Source organism: Leopardus geoffroyi, chromosome A1 (genome assembly GCF_018350155.1).
Source record: "Leopardus geoffroyi isolate Oge1 chromosome A1, O.geoffroyi_Oge1_pat1.0, whole genome shotgun sequence".
In the NCBI taxonomy this organism is placed as follows: Eukaryota; Metazoa; Chordata; class Mammalia; order Carnivora; family Felidae; genus Leopardus; species Leopardus geoffroyi.
In genome coordinates, this window is record NC_059326.1 from 141,737,962 (window position 1) to 141,759,841 (window position 21,880).

Sequence of the window (21,880 nt, forward strand, 5' to 3'; positions counted from 1 at the left end):
TACTTCACATAAGAACTGTAAAGGTCAAATGAAACGCACATGAAATGCTTAGGTAATGGATGGCACATAGTACAAGCTAAAATGTATCAACTAACATTGCTATTCCCACACCTTTTTATGTTGCCAAAATAAGCAAAAAGAAGCTAAAGGTGGGGGGCAGGAGGTAGTGAGAAGAAATTTTAGAAGCAGAAAACATTAGTATTCAGCAAGTCAATTAATTATATAAGCAACATATGACTGCCTTCCCTTTATAACATTTTTCTCATCACTTGCTGATTTCAAAATAGTACTTGTATTTATTTGAAATTCAAAACAATGCTGTAACATTTATTAGGAACCCAAATCTGTGTTTACTACTAAAATTAATATAACTTAGGTACAAACTTATTTTATCTGTTTATCTAAGCAGTAACGCTGTATTATAAGTGAAGTATCACTAACTTCACAATTTTACCATCAAATAAGGAAGACACTAGTTTATATTTTCACAATGAGTATACCTGAACATCTGATGTTATGGAATGTTAGGTTAGGATATTACATGTTATGTGTTACACAGCACTTACGAATGCTCTTTCAACTAAGAATTGGTGACGGTGTATGGGTCGATTTTGGCAAAAATTCAGTAACAAACTTCGGGTGAACAGTAGTCAGTATTTGGCATAGCACCTTATACATAGTAACTGTTCAATAATGTTAAGATAAATCCAATGAAGGAATCCTCAGGCCTGGGAAACTTTATCACGGTACAGATTGGCAGTAGTAGTAGTAGTAGTAGTAGTAGTAGCAGCAGCAGCTACCAGGGTGGTACCAGTCAGTATCTTTTATCTTCCCTCACCAAAACTGTTCAACTCTGCTTACTGGAAAATATTTTTCCCATAGAAAGAAAGACATGGATTTTCAAGGGCTGTGGTACCCATTTAAAACTAAAAGGAAGATGAACCTCTGTATGCTTGCTGCTGGGGAAAGCAATGATTGTTGATGTCTCCAAATTTACTGATTACCTCTGTTCTAACTGTAGTAAAACCTGCATATGAAGAATGAACAGTTTTCACCCATTTGGTTCTCAGTAGGGAATTTCAATCTTTAGAAATGTCTCAAACTTGCCATTCAAGACTTATTCACTGTTTCGGGGGGCCTGGGTGGCTCAGTGGGTTAAGCATCTGACTTCAGCTCAGGTCATGATCTCACGGTTCATGAGTTTGAGCTCCACGTTGGGCTCTGTGCTGACTGCTCAGAGCCTGGAGCCTGCTTCAGATTCTGTTATCTCCCTCTCTCTCTCTGCCCCTCTCCAGCTTGCATGCTGTCTCTCTGTCCCTCAAAAATGAATAAACATTAAAAAAAATTTCTTTAAATACTTGTTTACTGTTTATTTCTAATTTATGAAAAACTAGGGGCACCTGCGTGGCTTAGTTGGTTAAGCATTCAACTTTTGGTTTCAGCTGAGGTCACAATCTCACTGTTTCGTGGGTTCAAGCCCTGCATTGGGCTCTGTACTGACAAGTGTGGAGTCTGCTTGGGATTCTCTCTCCCTCTCTCTCTCTCTGCCCCTCTCCCACTCGTGTTGTCTCTCAGAATAGCCATACAAACTTAAAGAAAAATCTTATAAATTAAAAAAAAAAAAAAAAACCTCCAGCTAAGTGGGATATTAAATTGGAGAATTTGATACTAAAATAATATGGAAAAGGGATTTATCTTATTTTTAATTTTTTTTTTCAACGTTTATTTATTTTTGGGACAGAGAGAGACAGAGCATGAACGGGGGAGGGGCAGAGAGAGAGGGAGACACAGAATCAGAAACAGGCTCCAGGCTCTGAGCCATCAGCCCAGAGCCTGACGCGGGGCTCGAACTCACGGACCGCGAGATCGTGACCTGGCTGAAGTCGGACGCTTAACCGACTGCGCCACCCAGGCGCCCCTATCTTATTTTAACTTCATAGAAAACATCTATCCAGTATAAGGAAGATCAACTGGTATAACTTGGTCTTAATCAAAAGACATGCTAGCAAAAAGTTATGCCCCAATACTACCTTCAATAATGAGCTCAATTCCTAGGCCTAAACCTACTCTTCAAGTATTAACTTGGTAGGCATGATAATAAGTCCACAAACTATAGAAGGCAATCTCAATTAAATATTTTACTTCATTTTTTTCCCCTTGGTTTTGAATAGGCATGAGAAATAAGAGAAATGCACTTTGTGTATGTCTCATTCATTTCTGTCGTCACAAAAAAAATGTACCATCTGTACAACAAATTAGGTACTCTGCTTCTGTTTTTACTTTAAAGAATTATCAAAGCCTTCAATTTTTTGTAAACTAATATATCCAAATCATATGCATTACAACATTATTTAATACAGTCAATAGATTCTTCAACATTTCATGCAGTTTAAGACAAAATTATTCTAAAAACCACAAGAAATCTCTATTAGCTTTATACTGAAATTACTGTGAAACACCAAACATAAAACATCCAAAAACTATTTATTAACCTCTACAGACAGCTATAAAAGCGTCATAACCAAACAAAAATTTAAGTTACGATTCTAATTTGTAAGAGGTCAGCATTAAAGTTTGTTTACATTTTAAAGCAAATTACACTTTTAAAATCCTCTCTTCTCATATATACATACATACATTTAGAGGCCACATATTTAGGAATTAGATGTATTTATGGAAATTAACCAATTATACATAACATTTATAATTTCACAAACATAATACTACTGGAAATTTTTTTTAAAAATTCTGGCCTTAATATGTAAATTTAAAAAATAAAAAAAAAAACCTAAGAATAATCATTTTCCCTATATCTAATATTCTCTGTCAATGAAAAATATTATCAGCATTTATTCCTCTCATAGAACTTCTACAAAAAATAGTTAAAGTAATCAAAATGTAACATAAAGTTATTTCTTAGTTACATCAAGAAGTCAAAGACACATAGAATCTAAACTTTTAGAGTAGTTAGCTATTCTCAAAAGTATTCTGGAAAATGCACTGAGCTATACCATTCAAATATAGCAAGTGGCTCTAACAGTTCACTAATGCATCAAAAGCTTAGAAAACGAATATAAAGTGTTAGTCTTTCTTTAAAAGGCTAATGTCTATTAACAGCTTAAAACATGGCACAGTAGGGGGTTAATATGTTGTTGTCTGAATCACTTTCATCAGTTTAAGTACCTATTAGTCCTTATTAGCAATGTGCTAGCAAGGTGCTATTGGTCTTTTAAAGTTTTTTCTGCTTCTTCTTAAGTCTATCTGGCCAGAAAGATTCTTTGGCAATAATGCAATAATTTGACAATTATGTTTTGAAACATAAAGTTTAGATTTTTTTTCCCTTTGGATTTTAGGGTTTCGAATGTTAGGTATTTGAAAAATGTTTTCTTTTAGGACTCTGTTCAAGATTTAAATTGCTCAGCACATCTGTATACCTAATCTTTTTCCATCTTAAAATTTTCAACAATATGAACATATTCTCCAAAATTTCTTCAGCAGGGAGAAATCAAGATCAGTCTTCTCAGAAACCAAAACAATTCATGTTCTCTCCTAAGTAAGAACACTAACATAGAAATGAATACAAAATTAATGTTCACAAAGTAAAACTGCCTGTTTGTTCAATTAACTTAGTTCTAGGATAACCAAAAATTATTCTTTAAATATCACAAATTTATTGTTTAAAAACTGAAATTCAAATGATAAAACTGAAAAATATCTTCGTGAACCTAGTTTCAAGGACCAAACTGAATAAAATCTAAAATTTTTTTTAACAGTTTAGCATAGAAAAGTCATTCTGATTAGCGTGTAATGTAGTAATTTCAAAAAGTTTTCCAGCTCTGGCTCTACCAATAATCAGCTGAGTAATCCTGAACAAATTATCTACCTCTCTTTTCTGTTTCTGTTGAGGGTGGGGGCGGGCAAATTGTTTTTCAAAACCTATGTTTTTAAAGACATAAATGTAGATACTTTTGCAAGCACAAAATATCCCTAGAAGGATACACACATACACAAAAGTGAGTAATGAGGGGCACCTGGGTGGCTAAGTCAGTTGGGCATCTGACTTCGACTCAAGTAATGATCTTGCAGCCTCTGAGTTCAAGCCCCACATCGGGCTCTCTGTGCTCAACGCAGAGCCTGCTTCGGACCCTGTTTCCCTCTCTGCCCCGCCCCACCCCACCCCCAAAATAAATAAAAATGTAAAAATAATTTTTAAAAAATGAATAATGAAGTTGGGTCCAAGAGGGCAAAACTGGGTGGCTAGTGCACAAGGGCAGCAGACACATATTTCACTGAATATCTTTTTGTGCCTTTGGAGTTTTATACCATGTCTATACTGAAAATTGTTCAAAAAACTGTTCTAATGTATTTTAAAATATTTTAAAGGGAGATGAAGGGTAAGATACAGTTACTGTTTTCAAGAAACTTAATGTCACAGAGAGTAACTGATTCATTTGACAATATTTACCAAGAGTCTTTTTTGCACCAGACCTCTGGAAAATGTGTCCCTGCCTTCATGGAGCTTATATCCTAGGGGAGATTCATGTACAACACTAGCCAGAGAAAGAAAGTCTAGTCCAAGTAAAGCAATAATTAGAGAGAGGACTTCTGACACTCCTAATTTTCATATCACTACCCAAAAATCAGTGAAAACAGTCTGAGTTCCCCTAAAACAGATTTGCAGTAGCAAAAGGAATTGTAACAGAAGTAAAGAGAAGTTATTAGAAGCAGGAATAGTAAGAGACACATAAACAGCTGATAATATTACATGAAAGCAAGAGACAGAAAAAAATTTACAGTAAACATGAAACCAAGTTATCAACATAGTATAATGCAAGCATTCTCCAATTAGGGCCTCAGTTATACTGTAAAGATGTTTATTATAATCAGGTTTCTAGAGATCTCAGTAGACATATTTTTCATAGGAAAAATGGTATTACTTGGTGTTAAGTTTTGTTAAGATGTACCATAAAAGCCTATTAAAGTATGTAAGTATTCAATGTGCATGAAACACTTTTGACAGCATACTATGAATACCATGTATGGTTCTTTCTAATAAAAAAATCAGAATTTCAACTTGGATACCAAGAATGCCTCCTAATTCATTACAGTGTTTGCCAGAGAAGTGGTGACTCTTTTACCTTATAAGAGGTAGGATGAGCAAATGGAATAGAAGCAAGGGCAGAGTCTTTAAGAACAAAGGGTTATTGGAATTTCAAGGCAAGATAGGTTATCTGACATTTCCTCTTCTTCCTCTTCTCTCTTCCATTCCCTCCTAACCAAAGAATAGCACTGAACTGGGACACCTGGGTGGCTCAGAAGGTTAAGTGTTTGACTTCAGCTCAGGTCATAATCTCATGGTTCCTGAGCTTCAGCCCCTCATCAGGCTGTCTGGTGTTTGCTTCAGCACACAGGCTGCTTCGATCCTCTGTCTCCCTCTCTCTCTCTGCTCCTTCCCCACTAGCACTTGCGCTCTCTCTCAAAAAAAAAAAAAAAAAAAAAGAATAGCACTGAAGTGCACAAAAAGAGTTGGGAGATGAAGGAAGACAGTGTTCTTCCCTACCTCTTACACAGAGAATAAGACCTCAATATAGGACACTGAAAATGGAGGGAAACGGGCCAAAGTTGAGCCCGAACAACAGAATTTACAAAAAAAAACAAAAAACAAAACAAAACAAACAAAAATAAAGAAAGAAGGCAATCTCCAGCCAGTTCCAGTAAAGGGGAATGACTCATGATACATAGGTATAATATAAAAATATAATATATAATATAAAATAATATAAAAATCAGAGTAAGGATCTCAATTACTACTCTATTGTGAGTAACATTATTTCAATTCAAGGGATTTAAACACTATACGAATTTTTTGACTTGTATAACTAAAATCCAGGGGAGGATCTGCTTCAAGGTTGTCAGATTCAGCAGTTAACATCATCGAGAAATCTCCCTCTGTATCTTCACTCTGCCATCCATAACACAAGCTTCCTCTCAAAGCCAGATTCTCCAGTGCTAAAGGAAGGCTGCCAGCCACGGAATACTTCTGTGCCAGAATTCTAAGCAAGAGTTCTGAAATGTACCTTGTTTAGACCAGCCTAAATTATATGTCCACCTGGAATTAATTCATCATCAGAAAGTGGAATCTGATTGGCTAAAACCACTCAAAGGCCCACTACTACAGCTGGAGGTGAAGCAGTTACCCCAAACAACATGGCTAGGTGTATGTGGATGAGGATGGTGGATACAGACAGGAAACTGCAGGCAGATTCAAAAGAAAAAACAGATATTGAGAAAAGAGCCACAGTGTTCACTGCATGATGTTACACATGAAGATCCAGAGTTATCAAAAAGTATATGTACAATACTGCCCATTTATAAGACAGAAAATCATTATAAGAATTATCCTTTTTACAAACAAAAGCCAAAGTTGACTCCTGACATTACTTTTATTTAATCTAATACTAGAAATGCCACAACAGTTTAAAAAGAGTAATATAGGGGCACTTGGGTGGCTCATTTGGCTAAGTATCGACTTTGGCTCAGGTCATGATCTGGAGGTTTGTGTGTCTGAGTCAAGCGCTGTGCTGACAGCTCAGAGCCTGGAGCCTGCTTCAGATTCTGCGTCTCCCTCTCTCTCTGCCCCTCCCCCACTCACGCTCTTTCTCAAAAATGAGGATTAAAAAATTTTTTTAAAATAAAAAGAGTAATATAAATATAGAAAATAAAAATATCTATTTTGAGACCTATATATTTTCTAATTCCAATAGGATATATAAAAGAAAATACAAATGAATAGAAACAAACACCTGTTCCCACAGGTAGAGAAGATTAAGGGTATGTACATCTACTAGATTTTTAAACCTATGATGACAATTACAAAACTTATGGAATGGGTTAAAAATTAAACGTTATCAACAATAAATTAAAATCCTTCTCTAGAAATGCGAAACTTAAGAACTTAAGGTATCATGTATCAGAATGAACAGATATCACTATCTAGAAAAGGTATCTGTACTCCCATGTTCACTGCAGCATTATTAACAATCGCCAAGACATGGAAACAACCTAAGTGGCCAGTGACAAATGAAGAGATAAAGAAAATGTGGTACTATACATAAGCTGGCCCTTGAAACACAGGGTTTGAACTGCATGGGTTCACTTATACACGAGGTTTTTATTGATACAGTACAGTACTGTAAATGTATTATCTCTTATGATTTTTAAAATAACATTTTCTTTTCTCTAGCCTGTTACTGAAAGAACACTACATATAATACATATAACATACAAAATATGTGTTAGTTGACTGTTCATGGAATCAGTAATGATTCCAGTCAGTAGTAGGCTATTACTAAAGTTTTGGGGGAATCAAAAGTTATAAGTGGATTTTCAACTGTGCAGTGTCCCAACCTCCACACTGTTCAACGGTCAACTGTATATATACATATAAAATGGAATATTATTCAGCCACAAAAAGAAGAAAATTCTGCCATCTGCAACAACATGGATGGACACTGATGGCATTATGCTCAGTGAAATAAACCAGACAGAGAAAGGCAAACACTGTATGATCTCACTTTTATGTGGAATCTAAAAAACCAAACTCATTGAGATACAGAACAGATTGGTGGTTGCCAGAGTTAAGGATGGGCAAAAACAGGTAAAGGTAGACAAATGGTAAAAAAAAAAAACTCCCACTTATAAATAAGTTCTGAGGATGTAATGTACAGTATGGTTACATATAGTCATCATCAAAACAATACTGTATTATATATCTGAAAGTTGCTAAGAGAGTAGATATTAAAAAGCTCTCATCTCAAGAAAACAAATCTATAATTATGTGAGGTAAGTGATATTAACTAAACCTACTGTGGAAATCATTTTGCTATACACACACACACATATATATATTAAATAATTATGTTGTACACCTTGGATTAAACAATGTTATATGTCAATTATATCTCAATAAAACTAGAAAAAAAAACCCAAAAGAATTAACACAGTAACACAGAAAAGATGGTTTAAAAAGTAATATTGTTGGGCTTCGTTAGCCTCAGCTTCTGATCAACCCAGCACCAAGCAGGTTTTCAGGACCCATTACCCAGACCTCTCCACCTGCAAGTCTCCCCTCACCCCCAAGGTATCCTATACAGAATGCAGCATCCCAGAAATCCCAGAAATACCCTTCCTCCAGGTAAAAAAAACCCTGGGTTGCCTGAGGCATATACATTATTCTATACAAGGGAGAAGGAGGTGATTAAGTATCTGGTTAGGGGCAGCCACCTCATACCTCCTTTACTCTCTATCTATGGGGATGCTCGTTTAAAAAAATAATCAAATAACTTAATTTTTCTACAATATGAAAAGTAAATAAAGACAGTATTATTAGAGTAAAATTAAGAAGTGTACAAAGTTTTGGAAAGGATATGAATCAAGAAAAGGAACTCTCATACAATGCAACTGAAATTTTAAAATGGTACAAATGCTTTGGAAACAGTTTAGCATTACCTAACCAAGTAGAACATTCACAAACCTCATGACCCAACAATTCCATTTCTGGATAAATACCCAAGAAAAACTCTCATATACCATTACCAAAGACATGAATAAGAACACACACAGAAACACAGTTAGTAATGGGAACAATCCAAATGCCCATTGATTAGAAGAATGGATAAACTCTGGTATTATCACAATTAAATAGGACACAACAGTCAACACAGATGTACTGCAATGAAATGTAAAAATATAGATAAATCTTACCAACATAACAATCAGTAAAAAATACTAGGTCTCAGAAGATATTTTTCTTAAAAATTAAAAAGTAACTAAACAATATAATTCCTTAGCAATATACAAATGATAAAAGTATATGAAATAAAAAAGCAAGGTAAATTCACTGGCCACTGGTAACTGATTCAACATCCAGCCCCTTTCCTATCCCTGGAGATCAGGGGATGGGACTAAAAGTTCCAACTCTTTAATCGCTGTTGGTTCCCTGGCAACAAACTCCAACCTCAGGTTACCTAGGGGCTTTTCAAAAGTCATCTCCTTAACACAGAGAAAGACTTTTGTTGCTTTCTTCACTAAGGAAATTCCAAAGTTTAAGGAGTTCTGTGTCAGGAATGGGAAGGGGGACCAAACATGTATTTCTTATTATAAATTACAGTATCACAGGACCCCCAAGGAGCTTTTATTTATATGAATTATATCTATTAATGTTTATTCTATTAGAAATTAAAACTAAGGGGCGCCTGGGTGGCGCAGTCGGTTGGGCGTCCGACTTCAGCCAGGTCACGATCTCGCGGTCCGTGAGTTCGAGCCCCGCGTCGGGCTCTGGGCTGATGGCTCAGAGCCTGGAGCCTGTTTCCGATTCTGTGTCTCCCTCTCTCTCTGCCCCTCCCCCGTTCATGCTCTGTCTCTCTCTGTCCCAAAAATAAATAAACGTTGAAAAAAAAAAATTAAAAAAAAAAAAAAAAGAAATTAAAACTAAGAAAATTTTAAAATATTTTTAAAATTAAAAAAATTAAATATATTTGTTAATTCACTTAAATGTTTCACATTTTTGCAAATTTTTTAAATGTCTGTACTAACAGAAGCATCTACATTTTCCTATCTTCTGCATTCAGTCTATTGCAATACCACATACCATATAGTCTCTGGAAAACTCCACTGTACAACTGTGAACAAATGAAAGTGAAAAAGGCAACGTCTCAGTTTTACTACGAAAATAACTTATCTTGCAGACACACTGAAAGGGTCTCAGAGACCCCAAGGGCTTCCTGGACCATACTTCGGAAACCACTAGTCTAGTGAATTGAACAGATAATATATGTTTAGCACTACCTTACCAAAACTAGTAACAGACAAATGCTTTGAGAACACAGACAAGGAAACACTAACTTTGGAGACAGACAGGGAAACTTCTACAGAGGTGTTACCATTTGATCTGAGACTCAAGTCCTTACACACTAGACTCCATAAGAACTGTACGCTCTCCCTCCTACTTTCTGGTGTATCTCCTACCCCTCTTCTTCTATCTCACTTGGTTGCTCCTCAAACTAACCAACCTTGCTCTCTTTCTTAAGCCTTTGTATTTACTATTTCTTCAGTCTAAAAGGCTCTTCCCGCATATATCCCATGGTATTCTTGCCACACCTGGCCATCCTGAAGGTTAAAGGAAAGCTCTTTTCATACACCTATAATCCACTCAGGGCCCACTTCTTGGGAAATTCTGCCTTACACTAGCTGTTATACATGTGTATTAGGAACTATATTTAATAAAGCATTATATGGTAGCATTGTTTATAAAAGTGAAACACTGAGTGGGAAAAAAAAATCCCTACATATCCATCAACACAAGAATGAAAAAAAAACCACACTAGTACATTCACACAAGAGAATGAATTAGAGCTACATTTCAACATGAGTAAGTCTCGAAAACAGAAACATGAATATGCATAAAAAGCAAGTAAGATTACTACAGTTAAATAGGAATATTTAATAGATGAGTATTTATGAATTTATGAATATACTATTTACAATTTTAAATCTCTTAATTTATATTTTGAGAGCTAACACATGATTTAAAATTATAAGAATTTCCCCCATCCTGGTCTTTCCTTCAGTTGTACAGCTTCCCTTCCAGGAGATAACCAATATGACTAATTTCCTGTGTATCCTTCCAGATATATTTTGTTATATAAAGTTAAGTTCACAGAACAATACTATAATATGGCTTATATATCTCCAATATAAATTAAAAGTTTAAAATATGCATGGAAATGATAAAAAAAATTTCAGAATAAAAATTACTTATAGGCAAAGAGGGAGAGGAACTGACTCAGAAAGGGGCACTTCAAATGTGCCTATAGTGTTTCATTTCAGGTTTATTATATTTCCTTTAGATTTGTTTGTATACATGAAATAATTATTTTTCTTCATAAAAGAAAACATGAAGAGCATCAGATTTGAGAAGGTAGTTTGGTGTCAGATGGAGTAAAAACATACTAAAATAAGACATTCATTCTTTTTTTTTTTTTAATGGCCACAGATTCTTTTTTCTTTTCTTTTTTTTTTTTTTTTAACTTGGTTTATTTTGAGAGAGAGTGTGTGAGCAGGGGAGAGTCAGAAAGAGAGGGACAGAGAGCATGTCTCAGGGAGACATGCTGCCAGCCCAGGGCTGGACATGAGGCTCAATCCCACGACCATGAGATCATGACCTAAGCCAAAATCAAGAGTTGGATGTTTAACTGACTGAGGTACCCAGGTGCTCCTCATTCAAAAATGAGTCCAAAGCTCAGGGTAAAGCTAGAGATTGGGGATTTACATAAAGTAATACTTCAAGTTCTAAGAATAAATATTCAGATACATGTACACTGCATAACTTAAAAGCACACATTCCTTAAGGACTAAGCCCAAAACTTGCTATTTTTAGTTTCTCTGCAATACCACCTACTGCCCGAAAGATTTCAATTTACCAATATCCCTACTATTTATCTTAGATTAAAAAAAAACAAAAAAAAAACAAAAAAAATCAAAATAACCTGGAATGGGTGAGCCTATTTTTGTCAGTAAATGAACAATGGACAGTAACACACACATATTTAATAGGTATGAATATTTATGAATTTATGAATAGTTATACTATTTAAAAGTTAAATTTCTTAATTTATATTTTAATAGGTAACACACACACCTACCTCTACTAAATTAGAATAAAGAGAGTGTTCTAGTTAGTTCTAGGTAAACTACAAAATCTTTCTTTATTTTAGAGAGAGAGCATGAGCTGCAGAGAGGGGCAGAAGGAGAAAGAATCTTAAGCAGGCTCCATGCTCAGTGCACAGCCCTTTGCAGGGCTTGATCTTACACTCCTGGGATCATGACCTGAGCCAAAATCAAGAGTCAGACACACAACTGAGCACCCAGGCACCCCAAAACCTTTCTTGATCGAATATCAATAATTAAAAATTTTATACTTGGGGCACCTGGGTGGCTCAGTTGGTTAAGCATCCAACCTCGGCTCAGATCATGATCTCACGGTTCATGATTTCGAGACCCATGTCGGGCTAACAGCTCAGAGGCTGGAGTCTGCTTAGAATTTTGTGTCTCCCTCACTCTCTGCCCCTCCCCTCTTTGCACTCTCTCTCTCTCTCTCAAAAATAAACATTAAAAAATTTTTTTCTTCTACAGTAGCCTCCAATGGCTTCTATAGTAGCCATTTCATAGTTTAAAAAATGCTATAAAGTGTTAACTTTTAAACAAATCCTTGATATAAATGTATTTATTTTATTTCTCTAATAAAAGTACTATCCAGGGGCGCCTGGGTGGCTCAGTCGGTTAAGCGTCCGACGTCAGCTCAGGTCACTATCTCGCGGTCCATGAGTTCAAGCCCCGCGTCGGGCTCTGGGCTGATGGCTCACAGCCTGGAGCCTGCTTCCGATTCTGTGTCTCCCTCTCTCTCTGGCCCTCCCCGTTCATGCTCTGTCTCTCTCTGTCTCAAAAATAAATAACAACCTTAAAAAATTCTTTTTAAATAAAAAAAAAATAATAATAATAAAAAAAAATAAAAGTACTATCCTGACAAGCCTGTGAGGATTGTGATTACTTAGAGCTGTTTTGTTGCTCTTGAAGTTAGAGTATTCATGAACTTTCCTCATCTCAAAGTCTCTCACTGTTATAAAGTAAACTTCTGTTTTCAGATCCTTGAGCTGTTCCCCCTCATATAATTGACCTCTTCTCTAGTTTCATCCATTCCTTAACTCAACTGACAAGTATGTATTAAATTCCTACTTTGTGAAAAACAATATATTATACACTACCCCTCTGGTCCCTAAAAAGGTGAGAAGAACTACATAGCCTTAAGAAAATCTTTGTATATCTTGACATAATGCAGAGTCCTTAGAACTTAACATCCTAGGTTGGGATATCAAAATACAATACTGTACCAGTAACCTAAGTGGAAATACATTTCAGTAGATGAGAGGTCTTCAAAAGTTTCATAGAGTGTAGACATTTTTCAGGCAATGGATGCCATACTAAAAGGATGCCATTTAGTACTATTTAGAAGCTGAGCATCATTCAGTCAAAAAGTACATGCTTACCTTGTTCTGACAACCTTTACAGACAACCTCTGAGTCAGAGCATTATCTGTGTATACATATACACACATAAGGTTCCCTAAGATGCTTCTTTAGCACAGGTGAAAGGATCTCAAAAACAACAATGAATAGGGAACTCAGTTAAAAACAAAAGATAAAGGAGGGTTTGGAAATAACTATAGTTAGCATTAGAATTGTAAGAACATTGCTCTTTGGTCTCAACTGCAGAACAAGGGAGGGGACATCATCATTTGGAAAACACAGCAATGAGACACACAAGCTGTGACCCTGCTACGGCTCTAAGGCCTACCACCTTCAGAAGTCAATCTGTGGCAAATGTGGCTGTCCTGCCAAGGATAAGAAAAAGTATAACCAGAGCGCCAAAGCTAAAAGCTAAAATACCACTGGGACTGGCTGAATGAGGCACCTAAAATTGTATACTGAAGATTTAGGCATGGATTCATGAAGGAACACTACCTAAACCCAAAAGGGTAGCTATTGTGCCATCCAATTCATCTTAAGGATTTCAATGATTAATAAGATACATGTTCTGGTTTTTAAAAAAATGTAAGAATGTATTTTGATACTTGTGGCGAGTCATTTATAGATTTTAGAATAAGGTATCTCAAAAACTCACTCCCTTGACTACTCTTCCCTATAATAAACTTTACAAAAGTGCAGTAAGAGTGAAACTGGCCTTGTTATATTGTGTTAATAATAGTGACAGTATTTTTTAAACTGTTAAAAAACAAGGTCACTGATATAAACAGATTTTGGGGGAAGTAGAGCATCACTGCCTCAGCTATTTTATAGAAGGATGACCATTATGAAGTCCTACAGATGACTCAAAAACATAAGCTTCATATTCCTCCCTTCTCTCTCTGCAGCCTATGAATGAACATGACAAACAACTAAAAAACAAATTATCACAATTTAAAAGAAATCAAGTTCCACAGTCTATCCAGCTAATTGGCAAACATTCATCTTTACGTCCTCTATCCACATTGTTTGTATGTCTACAGAATGGTGATGATGATAATAATGACAGCAGTTAACATATTAAATATTTACTAACAATCAGGCTTTTGGGCCAAATGCTTTATATGATTACCTTACTTAATTCTCTTAACAATGTAAGAAAGATATTATCTATCATTAACCCATTTTTCAGCTAAGAAAACAGTGGGTTTTTAAAATATTTTTTAAATGTTTATTTATTTTTGAGAGACAGAGACAGAGTGTAAGTGGGGAAGGGTCAGAGAGAGAGGGAGACACACAATCTGAAGCAGGCTCCAGGCTCTGAGCTATCAGCACAGAGCCTGACATGGGGCTAGAACTCACACACTGTGAGATCATGACCTGAGCCAAAGTTGGATGCTTGACTGAGCCACCCAGGTGCCCCGAAAACTGTGGCTTTTAAAGATTAAGTAACTTGCCCAGGGTCACATATGTAGCATGTATTAAGTGGAGCCTGGGACTCCATTTGTTTAACTCCAACTGCAACAATAAACAGCTATAGTAACTATTACACTGTCACACTGTAATTGATTCAGTACGTCCCCACTGCTTATTACATCAAATCCTTACAGACTAAGGTTCCATTCATTCATTTGTCCACTGAAAAGACTTTTGTTGAGCATTTATTATGTATCAACACTATACCAGGTGAATTAGCCATGTAGGTTCTGAGTGAAGCTGCTAAATAAATGATCTCTGAATCATTCATATTATTGATGTTATTTAAAAATCAGGTCTACTTGCGCAAATAAGACAGCATCATAATAGTAAATATATTATGGAAATGGAATTCTGAAATCACACATCCAAGCATTTATATTCTTTTTCTTTAAATTTTTTTTTAATGGGGGGGGGTAGGAGGAGAGGGAGAGGGAGAGGGAGGGAGGGAGGGAGGGGAAGGGGGAGGGAGGGGAAGAGAGAGAGAGAGAAAGAATTCCAAGCAGGTTCCATGCTCAGCACACAAGCCTGATACAGGGCTCAATCCCACAACCCTGGAATCATGACCTGAGCTGAAATCAAGAGTTGGAAGCTCAAAAAACAGCCATCCAGGCACCCACCCGCCCCCACCCAGGCATTTATATTCTAAGGGTTGTGGATTAGTTATTATTTTTTTCTTTTTTTTTTTCTATTGTGGACTAGTTATTAACAAAATTTTCCAACCTTGCTCACTACAGGTTTTCAAAGTTTCCTACCAAACGAAAAATGCAATGAAGACAGAATACATTCATTCATACACTCTCTCTCTCTCTCTCTCTCTCTCTCTCTCTCTCTCTCAGGTCAAAAGGTCTTTCATTTCCACATTCAACTTATAGAATAATATAGCTTGTGTTGGGAAAACCACAGTCATGAGTGGCCTTAGCTTTCTCTCTTTCCAGCTTGAAAAGACATCTGGTTGCCAGCTGTGTAGTTCCTGAAAGTCACTGCTTGCCAAGTAGTTGGCAGAAGGTGGCAATCCTGAAGATTGCGGACCACCTGCAATCCATTTTGACACTGCCTTTGACCAGTGCTTTGGAGAGCTGAATATATTACAGAGATTCCAAAAGGAGTTGGCTAAACTTCAAGGCAAAAAGTCGGCCATTTTAGCTGAACTTAACTTTAACTCAAATAAAGGGGATATGATGTGGGAGAAGAGAAGATAAAAAAGCTACTAAAGCATACAGGAAATTTACAGGGCTATGTCCTGAACCTCTCCTAGATATTGTCCACCATACTTCTACCCATCTTTACTTTAAACATAAGAAGTATATTTCTCTAGAGCTAGAGGAGGAAAACTACATCTGTGTCTAGGCAAATATGTGTCATTCCTATTTTTTACTTTTATGTCAGTATAATATATATATTCAGTATACACACATAATGTATGTCAATATATTATATACATTATATATGAATATATATTTAACATGGAAATTTTACTAAACTTGTATGTTGTTTTTATGTTTGCTGTACCTAGTACATATGTGTTATACACAGTTGTATATCAGAGGTAAAGGTATAAAACTCAGGAAGACGCCAGAGTTTCGGAAAGGTGCTTGCTTTATATATATATAAAAAAAAATCAATACAATTTCCCCACTGATTCATGATGTAAAATTCTATAATCAAGGCTTGTAGATTTGTAATTATGGTATGTCAGCTACATTTAAACAAGAGTGTTAAAAGATTGTTAAAGTTAAACTAACACAATTGCAGTGTGAATTGTCCTAGTCTCATTCTAATCTACTGGTGTCACTTTCATTTAATCAGAGGAAAACTATGGGCCAATGTCAGTGCTATTTCCAATGCCCTAACATTCTTTGTTCACATTGGATTTTAAGCCATTACCAATCCAAAATGGTTATAAAAAGATATATTTAAGGAAGTATTTTTAATCAATTAATTCACTTACCAGTGGGCTAGTTTAGCAAACTTTATCAAAAATAGGTTTTATGTTAAATGGATGAAAACATTTTGTTTCTGCAGAAGAATTTCTTGAATTTACCATAAATCTAGTAAAAACATTTATTTTATAAACACAAATCTTATTTGGGAACTTACAGTAGACATGTCATTGAGCTGAAATACCGTATCAACATTTAAAACATCAAGCCTGTATTTTCTTCTACTTTAGTGAAAGTAGTATTTTCTAAATCACTAACAATTCTAACAATTCTAAATCACTAACATTTTCTAAAGTATTTTCTAAATCACTAACAATTTAAATTAATACAGAAAACTACTCTGGCAAGGAGTCCTATTTATAGGACACAGTTAAGGGCTTTTTAAAAAAATATTTTTGATGTTTATTATTTATTTATTTTTTTTAATTTTTTTTTTTCAACGTTTATTTATTTTTGGGACAGAGAGAGACAGAGCATGAACGGGGGAGGGGCAGAGAGAGAGGGAGACACAGAATCCGAAACAGGCTCCAGGCTCCGAGCCATCAGCCCAGAGTCCGACGCGGGGCTCGAACTCACGGACCGCGAGATCGTGACCTGGCCGAAGTCGGACGCTTAACCGACTGCGCCACCCAGGCGCCCCATTAATGTTTATTATTTATTTTTGAGAGACAGAGGGAGTGAGTGTGAGCAGAGGAGGGGCAGAGAGAGAGAGGAAGACACAGAATCTGAAGAGGCGCCAGGCTCTGAGCTGTCAGCACAGAGCCCAATGCGGGCCTCAAACCCACGAACCTCAAGATCATGACCTGAGCCTAAGTCAGATGCTTAAACTGACTGAGCTACCCAGGTGCCCCAGTTAAGTTTTAATTTGAGCAAGGTAAAACACTGGATTCACAGCTGTAATAGCAAATAGTTTCCACATAAATCATGGCACACACATAACAGTGCTATGTTAGTTAGTTACACAAAAGGCATTAATCCAAATCATCCTGGTTTGCCTGAGATTTTCCCACTATTAGCACCAAAGGGTCTACATCTTGGACACCCCTTAGTCCCAGGTAAAATGGGACAACCGATGCTACCAAGACATCAAGAAAAGGGAAGAGGAAGGGGGAACTTTCAGTTCTGCACTGGAGAAAAAGAAAATTGGAGTGGTATCTGGTAACTCCCTGCTAGGGCTGCTAGATTAGCTGTGACCCACTAACAGATACCAGTAGGTCTAGCAATCCACGTGAAATATGAATCTGTACCTTTAAAATGCTCCTGCCAGACTCAAACCTAACAACGAGTCACATGTGAACAAAGGCTGCTGCTGCTCCAAGAAACTGCATGCATCTCTCACAGCCAGAATTAGCTCTGGAAAAACAATCCTGTTACTTGGAAGGGAATATTTAGGGATTCCTCAAGTCAGAGGTTCAGTACCAAGTTAGGCTCATTGCCATCTCTTACCTTACAAGCCATTCCTAGTAACTGGACTCTTTCCTTGTTCACAGGGATCTAACCTCTCTTTTAAAATCTATCTCTAGTGGGGCGCCTGGGTGGCGCAGTCGGTTAAGCGTCCGACTTCAGCCAGGTCACGATCTCGCTGTCTGTGAGTTTGAGCCCCGCGTCGGGCTCTGGGCTGATGGCTCAGAGCCTGGAGCCTGTTTCGGATTCTGTGTCTCCCTCTCTCTCTGCCCCTCCCCCGTTCATGCTCTGTCTCTCTCTGTCCCAAAAATAAATAAACGTTGAAAAAAAAAATTTTTTTTAAATAAAAAAAATAAAATCTATCTCTAGCAATCAGAACCTTTCCGTCTGTTACCATGAGAGATAACAAAGTTTCTTCAGGTCTAGGGTACTGTGAGTGTTCTGCCTGTTTCCTTAGGGCTAAACTAATGCCCTTGAAATCTGCTTCTAGTTTCCTAATGTGGCTGCCATCTCTAGACCGCCGTCACCATTTGGCCAATGTGCTGAAACTCACATTTTTCATTTATTGATCTCTCTGTTGCCAAATACCACCATCTACTTATTGCCTATTTCCATAATCTCATAACATTCCACCTCCCTACTCAGATTTCTTCCTAAAACCCACTACAGGGAACTTTTGGATCACCTGAAGTAATCCAGCACATTGATTACAGACACTAAACTAAGGATCCACCCTCCCTAGGCCAGTCCACCCAAACTGAACTCTAGGACTAATACCTAGCATATAATTCTAATGGCTCTCAATTCCTGGAGAGAAAACTGAAGGAATTGGGAGACATGAATGACTTTAAATGTCTTCTTTCAGATAAAAGTTGTCATTTCTTTTTTTTTTTTTTTTTTTTTTTTTTTTTTTTTTGAGACAGAGCATGAGCAAGGGAGGGGCAGAGAGAGAGGGAGACACAGATTCTGAAGCAGGCTCCAGGCTCTGAGCTGTCAGCACAGAGCCTGACACGGGGCTCGAACTCATCAACCTCGAGATCATGACCTGAGCTGAAGTCGGGCACTCAACCCACTGACCCACCCAGGCACCCCTAAAAGTTGTCATTTCTGAAGAGAAATGAGTCTATGAGCAATAAGCATCTCACTAGAAAAAAGGTGCTGAAAAAGAAAATGGTTTTTAGACCACTGCTTTAAGAAACCAGTGAACAGGGGCGCCGGGGTGGCTCAGTCGGTTAAGCCTCCAACTTTGGCTCAGGTCATGATCTCAGGGTCTGTGACTTTGAGCCCCACATCAGGCTCTCTGCCGTCAGCACAAAGCCCGCTTCAGATCCTCAGTCCTCTTCTTGCTACCCCTCCCCAGCCTGCGCACAAGCGCACACTCTCTCTCAAAAATAGTTTAAAAAAGAAAGAAAAGAAAGAAACCAATGAACCAAATCCTACTCACAAAACCAAGAACATATCCAAATCATGAAACTAATCAAGTCTTTGAAACTAAATTTAAAGAGAGAAATGCATACCTCTTAAGACTTTTTTTTTTTTTTTAAGTTTATTTACTTTGACAGCAAGCAGAGCATGCAAGCAGGGAATGGACAGAGAGAGGGAGTGAGAGAAAATGCTAAGCAGGCTCTGCACTGTCAGCACGGAGCCCAAGGCAGGGCTTGAACTCCCAAATCGTGAGATCACAACCTGAGCTAAAATTAACAGTTGGACACTTAACCAACTGAGCCACCCAGGCACCCCTTACGAAAAATTTAAATATACATAGAGAAGAACATAAAGAAGCCCATGATCATTCAGCCACCAATTATTAATATGTTGCTGTATCTGGATTATCTACTTTTTTCTTTACTGAAGTAAAATGTAGAATTTAAAAAGTAGAACACTAAGACAAAAGATGGAAAGAGTCACAGAAAAATAATTTTCTGGCAAAAAATAACAGAAGAGAGCTCAGGAACAACATTTATGGATTTAGATGGTTGTCTACCAAGGTAAAATATGAGTAATGAACAATCAGAAGTTACAGGTTCTTTTTAAAAGAACATACCTCCTTTCAGTAGGAAAGGGTAGCTCATTAGAAAATCCATGGGAAAAAAAATGCATGATAGACATTTCCGTTAATTTATAAACAATCTGAGTAAATATGTACATTTTAAGTAAAAAGTAAATTATGAAGGAGTTCCACAAAAATGATAAATTTTTTGTACTGAAGTACAAGGAATCAAAATTAAAGTTTGATAATGTTCTACTAGTGAAATAAACTGAAAACCAAACCTTATTTCCAAGGAGCTTCCTTAAGTATTTGGCAATTTTTGAGAGCCTAAAAACTGAGCTTATTATCTAAATGGGTGTATTTTCTCTAGAGTATGTATTAAAAGCATATAACTACTTGAACTAACTTTACAAACTAGTATGGATCATTAGGATAAGAAATGACAAGGCGATATAGGTAATTAACCGAAAACTACCTCTAGGAGTCATTTCTCCTGACGCTTGGCCTAAAGAACTCTCCATTATACCCTGGTAATTCTGCCAAATAGATTTACTAAAACGACCTCACAAATCTGGCAAAAATGAACAACGGAAGGTGAGTGATAGTGCAAATTATTTACACTTTCAATTATACATGTCAGTTCTCCTCCTATTTCACACATTTAAAAAAATACTCTGTTTTAGAGCATTGTAGCTTTAGTTGTAGATCAGAAACTTTTCCCTGTTCTGTTTTCCTGCTTCTTTTCCCTGTTCTGCCATTAAGTAGCACAAATTTAGTTTTTCCATTTTAACTTCATTAAACCTCAGCTTCTCACTTCTCAAACAGGAACACACACAATACTATTAGTTAACATTTACCAGCCACTGGCTACTTGCCACATACTGTGTTAAAACAGCACAGCAGGTGTGGGTACTAACTCCATTTTACAGATGAGGAAACCGAGGCACGGTGCAATGTCATGTATTCAACAACAGGCAACAACCGGCAGAATCCAGATCTGAACCCAAGCTGTCTCACCTGAGCAAAGGCTGTGCATTTAACTACTACTCATACTACCTTCTTACTGCCTTGACAGTAAAGCTTCTAGGAAAGTACAGTGCAAAACGGTACTAAGCCTCAGAGGCAATGCACCTATTTAAGTGAATTTATCCTTCCTTTTGCCTTGCCCTTCCTCTGGTGGTAATAACAAAGGGAGGAGAAGCGGACAAAGAGGAAGAAGCCAGAAGGCTAGGAGTAGACGTTTGTTTCTGCTGCAAAATAAGCTGCTACTTCAGCGGGCTGTTTATCTTTTCTCTGGGAATGCCTCATCAAAAAGTCTGGTGTCCCTGGGTCTGAACCGTGAAAGTCTAAGAAGCACTGAAGGGTCTAACAGCACTCGGCGCTACGGGCCAATTACAGGACTGGCCTGCCCTGCCCAGGCTAGTTATTTAAACGGCATCCACAGGCTCTGGGCGAGCTTCGGGGAAGCCGACGGGGGAGAGTCAGGCCGCAGAAGTTTGAGGACTGTACTGGAAGTTCATGTCCCAGTTCTCAGAGGCTCCGAGTCCCGCCTCTCCTGGTCACAGGGCCCCAACAAGGCCTCATTTTTTGATGAGGGCTGGGCTCTCGGCGTCCCCTCTAAACTTCAGAAGGGGCTTGCGTATCCACCTGAGGGCAGGCAATGGACTGAATCCGCCTCCCTCCAGTCAACTTGGGCAGGGAGACCCGCGCGGTGACCCAAACCGGCGCCCCCTCCGGCTGCGGGGCGCCGCCCCTCCACCCCCCTCGCGGCCGCTCCCAGGGCTCCCCCACCGCGGGCTCCCGAGGGGCGGGTCCGCGCCGACCCTAGTCGCCCAACGGTTCGGTTCTTGAGGAGAAAGGCAGGGGGAGGGGCGTGTCCCGGTTCGCGGGCTCTGGCACTGACGCGTCCCCGCCGCGTCCTGGCCCCGGCCCCGGCCCCGCCGGCCGCGGAGCCCCAGGTGAGGCCTGGAGCCGGGAGCCCGCCTCAG

The 21,880-nt window shown here is 37.8% G+C and overlaps 1 protein-coding gene and 1 pseudogene across 1 annotated transcript in view; one reads left to right on the forward strand and one right to left on the reverse strand.

The window, feature by feature from the left end:
* The window catches only part of TBCA (tubulin folding cofactor A), a 77,626-nt gene that overhangs the window by 55,566 nt on the left and 180 nt on the right, over positions 1-21,880 (reverse strand). The window lies entirely within an intron of this gene.
* On the forward strand, positions 711-13,658 carry LOC123580125 (annotated as a pseudogene).